Here is a 9,778-nt window from a genome sequence, read left to right as displayed (position 1 = left end):
CCCTGCGCCCCGGACCTGCTTCCTGGCACTCCGTCCGCGGCCGGGGCGCTCACCACCTGTCGGCCGAGAAAAGCAGCGCACGGGGCGGGCAGACGGGCGGCACCAGGGGCCCCTTCCCTGCTGACCCTGGCCTCCCACCGGGGAAGGGAGGCAGGCCCTGGACTCCGAGAACGAACCCTGGAGAGCTGAGCCGGGGCGAGAGCGGGAGCCCTCCTCCCTCTCTCCCCGATTTTGGTGTGCGCCCCCTGCTCTCCGTGGGGGCTGCAGGCAGCTCTGGGCAGGAGCGCGAGGCCCTGGTTTGTCACCGGCCCTGCCTCTTCCTCGCCCGCCTGTGACTCTGAGACATTTCTTTAACCTATCGGAGCCTCGGTTTCCCTGTCTGTCAAATGGAGGCGACAGCCTGACCTCGGGGCCCCTCGTGAAGGCGGGGCGGGAGGGAGCATATCAGTCGCGGGACACGGTGGCTTGCACAAAGCCCTCGCCTGGCATTTTGCCCCTCTGCCGGAGACTGGGCTTCAGGTAACCTCCTCCTGCCAACTGCAGTGCCCGCCCCCCCCCAGCCTTTCGAGGGCCCAGGTGGGTGTCGGGCCACCCTGCTCTGGAGCGGATCCCAGGCTGGGAGAGGGGGCGGAGTCCCGTGCCACCTTCCCCTCCCAAGCAGAGACCGTTCCCATGGAAACCCTGCTGGGCCCTCTTCCTGGCCTTTGAAGCTCGGTGGGTGCCTTTGCACAAAAGGGTGCAGGTGACACTTGGCGGCCTTGGTGCTGTCCCTCCTCACCCATCTCTCAAAGGCACGCACTTCTTTCCTGGAAATACGTGAACACATGTGAACAGAATCGCTTCTAACAGCCGCGCCTCAGCCAGCACCGAGGCACAAAGACACCCCCCCCAGCCACCCATGGGGCCTTTTTGCATAAAAGGCTCCACTCCCTTCGGGATCAGACGTGCTTCTGGGATCGCGCCTGCCCCAGCAGGACAGATTGCCTTGGCGAGGCGATCCGATTCTAATTAGCACTAATTAGTGCTTCACAATCTGCGAGACAAGGCACCTGTAGCCAAGCCTTCCTCTGAGGACTTGAAACGGTTCCCGTGGGTTCAGAACATCAGAGGGAGTTGAACCCGAGCCGACTTGCTGCTGAAATCCACAAATCCCGGGACTTCCTGCCCCTTCCTGCTCTGAGACCCTGGACCATCCTCGTCCACAGAGCAGGTGTCCAGGAGGGCCGGGGAGGTGGGGCATGGCCACGCCAGACCAGGTGTGCTCGGTCCACGGGTCCTGGCCACCAGCCAGCTGCTCTTCCCGAGGGGACTTTGCCTGAACGTGGGCGCGTCACGTGCGTAGCCACTGAGGCACAACTGTGCAAGTAGAAGAAAGGCCAGCGGTGCCTTCTTGAGGAAGCACCGTGGGGCAGGAGCCGAGGTTCACCCCGGGCCTTCCTCCTCGGCCGGTTCTGTGCTGGGGCTGGGGGCCCACGGGGGCTACAGGAGAGGGGGTCCCTGCCTCCAGGAGCTCACAGAGGGACATCGGCGTGCCAGGGATCTTGGGGCAGAACGGGCCCCAGCGCTTCTGGAAGAAGAGACAGCAGACAGGCTGGGCAGGAAGGAAAGAGCCCATGCGGAGGCCCAGAGCCGATGGCATTCGGACCGTCACTCTGCCACCCGCAGGTGAGAAAGCGGCTGTCTCCCCACAGCTGACACGGTGGCTCCCCAACCTCCCTTCGCTTAAGTGCCCTGGGTCCTGGCTCAACTCGCCCAATTCCCTGATGGATGGACGCAGCAGCAGGACCTGCCCGAATCCTGTCGAGCCTGGGAGGCCAGCTGGGTCCCAGCTCTGCGGCCGCCCCACGACACCGGGCTGCCTGTGTCCTCCGCCTCTGCCTAGGGTCAGAGGGCACTTTTTTTTTAAAGCCCGATACATGTGTCTTTTGGTTTTATCTGGATAGTCTGAGAACAGTTGACTCTGGACAGAGTACGTTCCTGGGGGGTGCTATAGCTCCCGGATCAGACAGGACATGGCGGTGGCCCTCAGTCCTCTCAAACAGGTGGCAGGCACACAGGCGAGGAGGCGCTCGGCCACCACGACAGCTCAGGGTCGGCCCTGTGGGTCACTCTCTTGGGGAAGGGGCCGCTTCCTGTGAGCCAGGGGACAGGTGTGGCCACCTCCTGACCCTGCGGCGTCTGCTTGGCAGCGGTGGCTTCTCGGGCCCTGGGAACGACCTGAGGGGACCTAGTGACAGAGGCCCCTGGACCCCGCTGCCGGCACGACTTCCTGTTTCCAGGCCCCAGGTCGCCTGGCAGCTGTGGGCAGTGGCCGCGTCTCTGAGGAAGAGCGCGGAGGTGGCGGGCAGTGGGCAGCAGCTGCGTTCGCCCAGAGCCCGGTGACCGGAGCGTCCCCACCGGGGTCTGGCACAGGGAGGCGGCAGGGTTGGCCTGGTTCGCCGGCCACCTCTCTTTGCAGGGACAGTCGTTGCTCTCACACCACAGACAGCGGGGCGGGAACCGGGGCGGGGGCTGGAGCGAACTCCGTCGGTCGTCACCAGGTCCCCCTGCCCCCTTCGGTCCCTGCTGGACCCTCCGCGTCTGCGGAGGAAGCTGCACGGGAGCCGCCGAGCGCGTTGATTCGCTAAGGATGTGGGAAGATGTTTCTCGCCCGCAGGTTTTTGAAGCGCGCTGGCTGGGCTTGGGTTTCTTCTTTCCTAATTGAATTCCATTTGTGCAGGAGAGAACAGAAAAAATACTGTTCCACTCTGCCCGGCCCCTCCCCCCGTGCAGCTCGGAGCCGGGGACAAGGGCAGTCGCCTTTCAGGCCCGTGTGAATGAGCCGGGGCAGGGCTGACCCCGGGTGTGCAGCCAGCCAGCCGGGGACAGGACGGGTGGCCCCGGGACAATAGCCACAGGCCCCTGGGCACCCTTCAGGAAGGGCTGGGGACGGGGAGGGCTGGAGACCACCCCGGGGAGAGAACGCAGCAGGCTGCCCAGGGTCCTGGGGGGCGGGACCCCAAGGAAGCCACCCAGGCACCGGGAACCACTGCTGAATGCAGATGCCACGAGAACTTATTCAGAGCGTGGCCCTTGCTCTCGCTGCGTCTCCTGCCAGGGTGGCCACAGAGGCCCCAGCGCGGCGGAAGATTCCACGGACACCACGGCACTTGCGGGGACCGGTGCTGCGTTTTGTTTGCGTTTGGGCCTCTCGAGCAAAAGCCAGTGAAGCGAGGGACGCCTCTGCTTAAACTCGACCGCCTGGCCGCGCCCAGCGACGCCTCAGTGGCCAGTCCCAAGACGGCTCGCAGTAAGCGGCGCGGGCTCCCAGACCCCTGGGAGGTCACTGCCCAGCATTCCCGTGCCAGCTCCTCACAGTCATTGTGAGGGGTCCACGGGGTCGTGGACTCATGTCCGGTTCAGACGAAGAAGCTGAGGCTCGAGGAGGCTGCACCGTCTGCCTTGGGGTCGGCAGAGCCCCCGGGGTCCGGTGTGGGGTTTGTGCACAGGCCCCTCTGCTGCCCTGGCTTTGTGCTCGCCCCATCCCGGGCTCTGTGTCGCGTCCCTGTGCCCGGCCGCGCTGGCACACCCCTCATGGCGAGGGCCCTGCACCGCCCAGCTGCTGAGTCGTAGCCCCCGCCCCGCTTCCGGGAGCCTGTGGCCGGCGGAAGCTCCCACCTCCGGGCTGGTCTCCCTGGCGTCCGCTACGCCTTTCGGGGGTGAATCCACTGAAGGCTGTGTGTGACCGAAGTGGCTCAAGATGAGGAGCGAACCCAAGGGGACGGTGACCTCCACGGCGACTCGTTGCCATGATGAGTAGGTAAAACGGGACGGGGTCTGACTGCTCCCCCCACCCACCCCTCGCCGCCCTCCCGCCAGCTGCACCCAGGCGATTAATCAACGTGGGGAAACTCGAACCGGAAGCTGGCACGCGGCCCGCCGGACTCAGCCACATTCCTGATCCCAGGAGGGGCCCGCCCTACTCTGGCTGTGGAGGACCTGGGGGCACCCGAGCTCCAGTCCCCGGGGCGACCCCTCACCCACATCTCTGCGCTGGTGCAGCTCGTGGCCCAGTGACCCACAGGCCACCTTTGCGTTAAATGACATGGCCAAGCTGGCCCAGGGAGCCTGGACGGCGGGTCGGGGGGCGCCAACTCCAGCCTGGGGTTCAGGCATCACCGCACTGCCAATACCAGCATTTGTCAGCACGAGGCTGAGCAGCCGTGATGCTGATTGTGGCCCATGCCCTGGGGCCCACGTAACTGGTAACATGCACAGGAGCCTGCGGACTGAGGGGGTCGCCCACTTTCCCAAAGTCACACAGCCAAGGAAGGGACAGACCCCGCCCCACACCTGCCGGGCTGGGCTCCCTGCGCAGATGGGAGGATGCCCAGGGGACGAGGGTGGAGACGGGGCCCGGGAGCCAAGGCTCAGAGCCGGGAGGGAGGCGGCCGGTCCTGCGGGTGTGGGGGCAGTGTCTGTTCCCTGGGCCTCAGACCGGGAGCCTGGGGTGGGGGGACCTCCACACGGGCACCATGGAGGGACCGGACTGTGCAGCCAGGCGCGGGCTGTCGGTGGGGCCAGCCACAGCTCCTTCTCCAAACCCGCAGCAGAGCGATGGCAGATCCAGGGGAAGGCGGGCTGCTGGGCGCTTTGCACACTGTGGAGCCGGGAAGCCTGGGCGAGGAGCAGGGAGCCAGGCGGGGCGCTGGGAGACCCTCAGAGGTCCTGCCCCCGCGTCCACGTGTTCCCCGCGCGCTCCAGCATGGCCCCAGAGCCCACTCCTCGCTCCCACGGGGTCTGCCTCCCCGGCTCCTGGCCGTGGCCTTCACGTGGCCAGGAATAATAGTACATCGATAATAATAATCACCACCACCATTGCTGGGCCCTGGGCTGGCCGCCTTCTGCGCAGCTCCGTGCCGTCTCGGCCCTCGGCTCCTGGGTGTCGCTGCGAGTGGCCACGGGGTCAGTTCTCTGCACGCTTCTCGGTTTGCCTCAGCCCCGCTCTACCCTGCTTCATGGAGGACCAGCCGAGGCGCGGAGAGGGTCAGGAACGGGCGCGGGCCCCGCTGCGGGGGAGATGTGCCAGTGCCCCTGTGCCCGGTGCCGGAGTGACCAGGAACCCAGGGCCCGTCCTCAGGCGCAGCGGCCCAGCCACCGGGGTACTGCCCCCCGGGGCCCTCCCCCCGGCCTTGGGGTGCCCCGAAGACCCTCCTTGGACCCTGTGAGCACCCACCACGGTGGACCAGGTATGTGGCACTGCTCAGACTCGCCCCTGCCGGGCAGAGTGGCCCACAGCCGTGGGTACGTCCTCTGTGAGCTGTGGGCACGCGCCAGGCCCAGGGATGGCCGCTCTGTAATTTCCGATGTCGCTGGGCATGTGTGTGTTATCGGGTGATACTTAAATCCTAACCTTTTCAAAAGCAAACCCAAGTAAGTACATATTTGGGAACCATAATTCCAAGCTTGGAGGCATCACTCAAGGCGGACGGGGAGCGTGGCGTCATGACCGCTAACCGGGTCCCTCTGTGTCCTTGGGTTTGACAACATCTGTGTCCGTCGGGAGGGAACTCCTGCTACCAGCGCCAGTCCGGCCCCAGGTCACAGCGGGACCCTGCAGGCCCAGCAGCTGGGCCCTGCACACAGGTGAAGGGCGGCCTCAACCCTCAATGAGCCCACGCCATTAAAGGCTCACACGCATGCGTACGGGGCCAGTGGCTGGGGAGGCCTTGGCCCGAGCTAAGCCTTAGAGAGGGAATGGGGGTGACAGGGGACACGTAGGCGGCCCCCATGTTGCAGGGACAGCAGGAAAAGGCACGGCCACACCACGTTCACGAACAGTGTGGGACGGCAGACGCTTGTGTCCCTGCGTCCTGTGGGTGACGGGGAGCTATGGATGGGGGGGTCTTGGAGGGAGCAGAATTTATTTTGGGAAAAGTGAAAAAACGCATATTAATGCTAGGAGCTGAAAAGGGTGTTCCTACTCTTACCTCAGGGCGTGGAGGTCAAGGGCACAGCTCCTGACCTAGACTGCCCCTCACCCGCGAGGCCCCGGGCAAGCCACGGGGCCTCGATGGCCTCGCTGTGTGTCCAGTGTGCGATGCGGTGACGGTGACGCCCACTCCAGGCCATCGTGACAGGCAGGGAGGTGGCGCCCGGCCACGGGAACGGCGGTGAGCTGAGCGAGGGGAGGATGGCCGCCTGCATCTCGGAGGACAGAGGCCTGGGCTGAGTCCCTGGCACAGGGTCTTCCCTAGAGGTGGCTGTCACTGCCTCTGTCACCGACACCCTGCAGAGAAGACCCTGCCTTCTCTCCAGGGCTGCAGGTGGGTAGCAATTTCCGGAAAGGCGGTTTAGTGCCAAGAACCCTGCCTGGGCATCAGGACCCAACCCCCGGTCCTGGTCTTGCTCCAGCCGTGGTGACCGGGGAGGCCTCCTCCTGGGCCCATTTCCCCTCCCAGCCCCTCTCCGCTCCTGGGAGCGCCCTGCCTCAGTTTCCCTGTCTGCCCCATCGCAGTCTTCATTCAGGGCTGGGTCCAGTGCCAGCGGAACGCACACCCACCGCGTCTGCTCAGTGGGTCCCATGAGTGTCCACCGGGCTGGATGGGGGGACCCCGGGAAGCCAGCAGCAGGTGGCTCCTGCAGCACCCCGAGAGCAGACAGGGAAATGCTGCTCGGAGCGGACATCTCTGCACAACCCCCCACAGGGGAGCCCCCTTCTTCGAGGGGGGTGACTAGGGCCCCAAAGGACCCAGTGAGGGGACTTCTGGACTCAGGAATATGGCCGAGGACACTGTCGGCCAGCGAGACGGGCACCATGGCCAACGGCCGTGCTCCCCAAGCTCCTCGGCTCCCAGGCCTGCGCCTCCGCCCTCCCCCTGCTCCTCACGCTCACCCTTCAGGGGCTGCCCTCTGTGCTTCACTGTCCCCACTGCTGCCACCGCCCGCCACACAGCCACGGCCGTGATGGCACTCACTGCTCCCTGCTCCCGCCGCCGTGGGGACCTCCCTGCCTGCTGCTCCAGACACTTGGGGGCTCAGGGCGGGCATCAGGGGAGGTTGAGGGGGAGCCAGGCGGCGACCCCCAAGTCTGAGCAGGACCTGCTTGGTTTAGGCTCCCTCTGCCCACTTATCCAGGACACAAATGCGATTCTCAGGCAGCTTCGGGCAGCGAGGCTGACTCAGCCGAGTGCCCGTTGCAGTGGGTTCCAGCCCCCTGGGAGGAGAAAGAGCAGCCCCCAGCTCGAAGGGGACAGCGCGGGCCCGAAGCACTGAGAGGCGTGCCCGGCTGCCTCCTCGTCCAGGCCGGCCAGCTTTCCTCCCCAACTGGCCGCCCCCATCTGCCCGTCTACGCACAAAGGGGGCTCCCAGCTCCATGTGAGGCCTGGGGTTTGCTGCCAGACCCTCCATCATGGGCACCTGGGGTTGGAAGGGAGGAAGTAGGCACACTCCCCCTGCTCAGTCAGCCAGGCTGACAGGTGCTCATTCTACACAGTTAGCACAAATACCCCCTCCTCCATGAAGCCCTCTCTGACTGCACCTCAGTCCGGCAAGGCAGCTGCTAGGGACCAGTCTGGCTTTAAGGCTAGGGTCCCACAGCCACCATAGAGGAACAGTTTCCATCTCCCCCGCAGGGACCACGTTCTGATCATGTTAGGATCTTTCGCCCTGGACCCAGGGCCTGGCCTGTCGTGGGAACTCGAGAAATGTTTCCTGGGTCCCGTGGGACATCCGAGCCTGTAAGGACGGCCCGATGCATGCTGAGCTTCCTCCTGCCTCCTCATAGAAGGCCCCTCGGCCCGGTCCCCGAAGGTTCTGGACCGTTCAGAGGTCAAGTCATCATTCTCTGAGCACCTGCTGCAGGCCAAGGGCCGTGCTGGGGGATGGGTACAAACGACCTTCTTTCCTGCCGTCGCCACGGGTGCCAGCCTCGCCACGCGCCGGGCGAGGAGACGGCGGCTCAGTTACCCAGTGACGCGGAAACTGCAGGAGCGGACGGGAACCCGAGGCCGTCTGACGTCCCGCGCCAGGGTCCGGGTGGCGCTGGAACCCAGACAGGCCTCACGGGACCGTCCTGCATGGGGACAGCAGCTGGCCCCTTCTCCTCCCGGCGGGGACCTGAGGGGGAGCCTCGCACGGGCGCACAGGCACGCACACTCACGCTTGCACGGGCACACACACGCTCGCGCCGGCACACACACAGGCATGCACACTCACGCTCGCGCGGGCACACACAGGCACGCACACTCACACATGGTCACTCCTCACGCCCAGTGCCCTGCTGCTGCCCTCCAGTCGACCCGCAGACCTCGGCCAGGCCTTTAGTCACATCCTGGCGGAAGACCGTGGCCGGAGCCTGGTGGCCGGGGCGGGTGGGGGCCCGGGCGTCCTCCCCGGGCACCACCTGATGGGGGTGGATCCGCGGAGCTGCTTCCTCATCAGAAATGAGCCCTCCCCGCTGGGGCGAGGCCAGGCCTGTCGGGCAGCAGGCCGGGCCCCTGCGGCTGCTTTTCCTGCTCCCGCGGACGCCACAGGCTCCTGGCCCAGGCGAAGCTGATGGGACCCAGATGGGGCGGTGGAGGGGGGTCTGGATCAGAGGCCCTGCTCGCCTGAGGAAGGGCGACGTGTGCTCCGTGGGTCCCCAGGTGGGCTCCGTGCTGGGGTGGGCCGCCTCGCCTGCAGTGCAAGTGCTCCCTCAGGACGGCACAGGGGTCTCGGGGTCACCTGTGGGCATGGCTGGGCGTGGCGGGTGGAGCCCGCCCCGTCCCCTTAAGCCTCAGTTTCCCTGGGTGTCGATGAGAGGACACCCACTTGGCAGTGTTGAGGATTAAGTGCTATAATCACGGTCTGTGAGGAGCCTTGTTTCCGGCGTCTGGACGGGCCCCCCCCACCCCCCCCCCCTGGCCCCCTGCCGCCACCGCCACCCCCAGTCTTACCCATCCACAGCACCCCCCCACCCACTGTATCCCCCACCGGCAGCCTGAGCAAGGCTCGGCCTCCCCGTCCAGCTGTCTTCGGGGATCTGCGGAAAGTTTTCTAAGATGCGGGAATGCCCTCCTCCCTGCCCCCGACCGACTTCGCCATGGGCTTTTTTCTGGTCATAGTGATACCTGCCCTTTCTGTGACCCCCGTGTTTATGGGGCACCCCCACCCCACGCCAATGTCCCTGCTGATCCACCTTCAAGGACCCCTCCTTCCTTCCATGCCTGTTTCCTTCTTCCCTGGAGGGAGAGGCCGGGGGGCAGGTACTGCCTGCGTCCCGGGGCTTAGCGTCCGGCTCTCAGAAGGGCCCCCACGCTCCCGCTCCACATGGCCGAGGGAGCAAGGCCTGGCTCTGCCCCGCTTCCCTCTGGGGTCTCCTCCTCCCCCAGGCCCTCCGCCACCCCACCCTTCCCCGCACTCAGCCCCTGTAGGCCCGGCACTCAGGCTGTGGTCCCACCTTGGCCACCCGCATGTGGGCCAGAGTGGTGAGGACAAGGGGGCTCCCAGTTCCCGCCTCGGAGCTCCTGACACCCTGCCCGCCAACTCCTGCCCCCCACCCGTCCCCCCATTCCCCATCGCACGCACGGTTTTGCTAAGAGGTCAGTTTTAGCCTGTCGCTGGCTGGGCTCTTTTGGGGGGTTGAGGGCTGTGGGGCTGGGGGGGCCCTGCCCACCCAGGCGTGGTGAGGCTCGCTGCGCGCCGTCCCCAGTGGGCGGCCCAACCTTGTGGCCAGACTGGGCGGGTGCCGCCGGTGGCCCGAACCTGGGAGGTCTCTCCATGTCCCCGCCAGGCCTCTTCTGGGGTCGGGGGGGAGGCA

This window comes from Pteropus alecto, unplaced genomic scaffold, assembly GCF_000325575.1.
Source record: "Pteropus alecto unplaced genomic scaffold, ASM32557v1 scaffold157, whole genome shotgun sequence".
In the NCBI taxonomy this organism is placed as follows: domain Eukaryota; kingdom Metazoa; phylum Chordata; class Mammalia; order Chiroptera; family Pteropodidae; genus Pteropus; species Pteropus alecto.
This window is presented reverse-complemented; position numbering follows the sequence as displayed.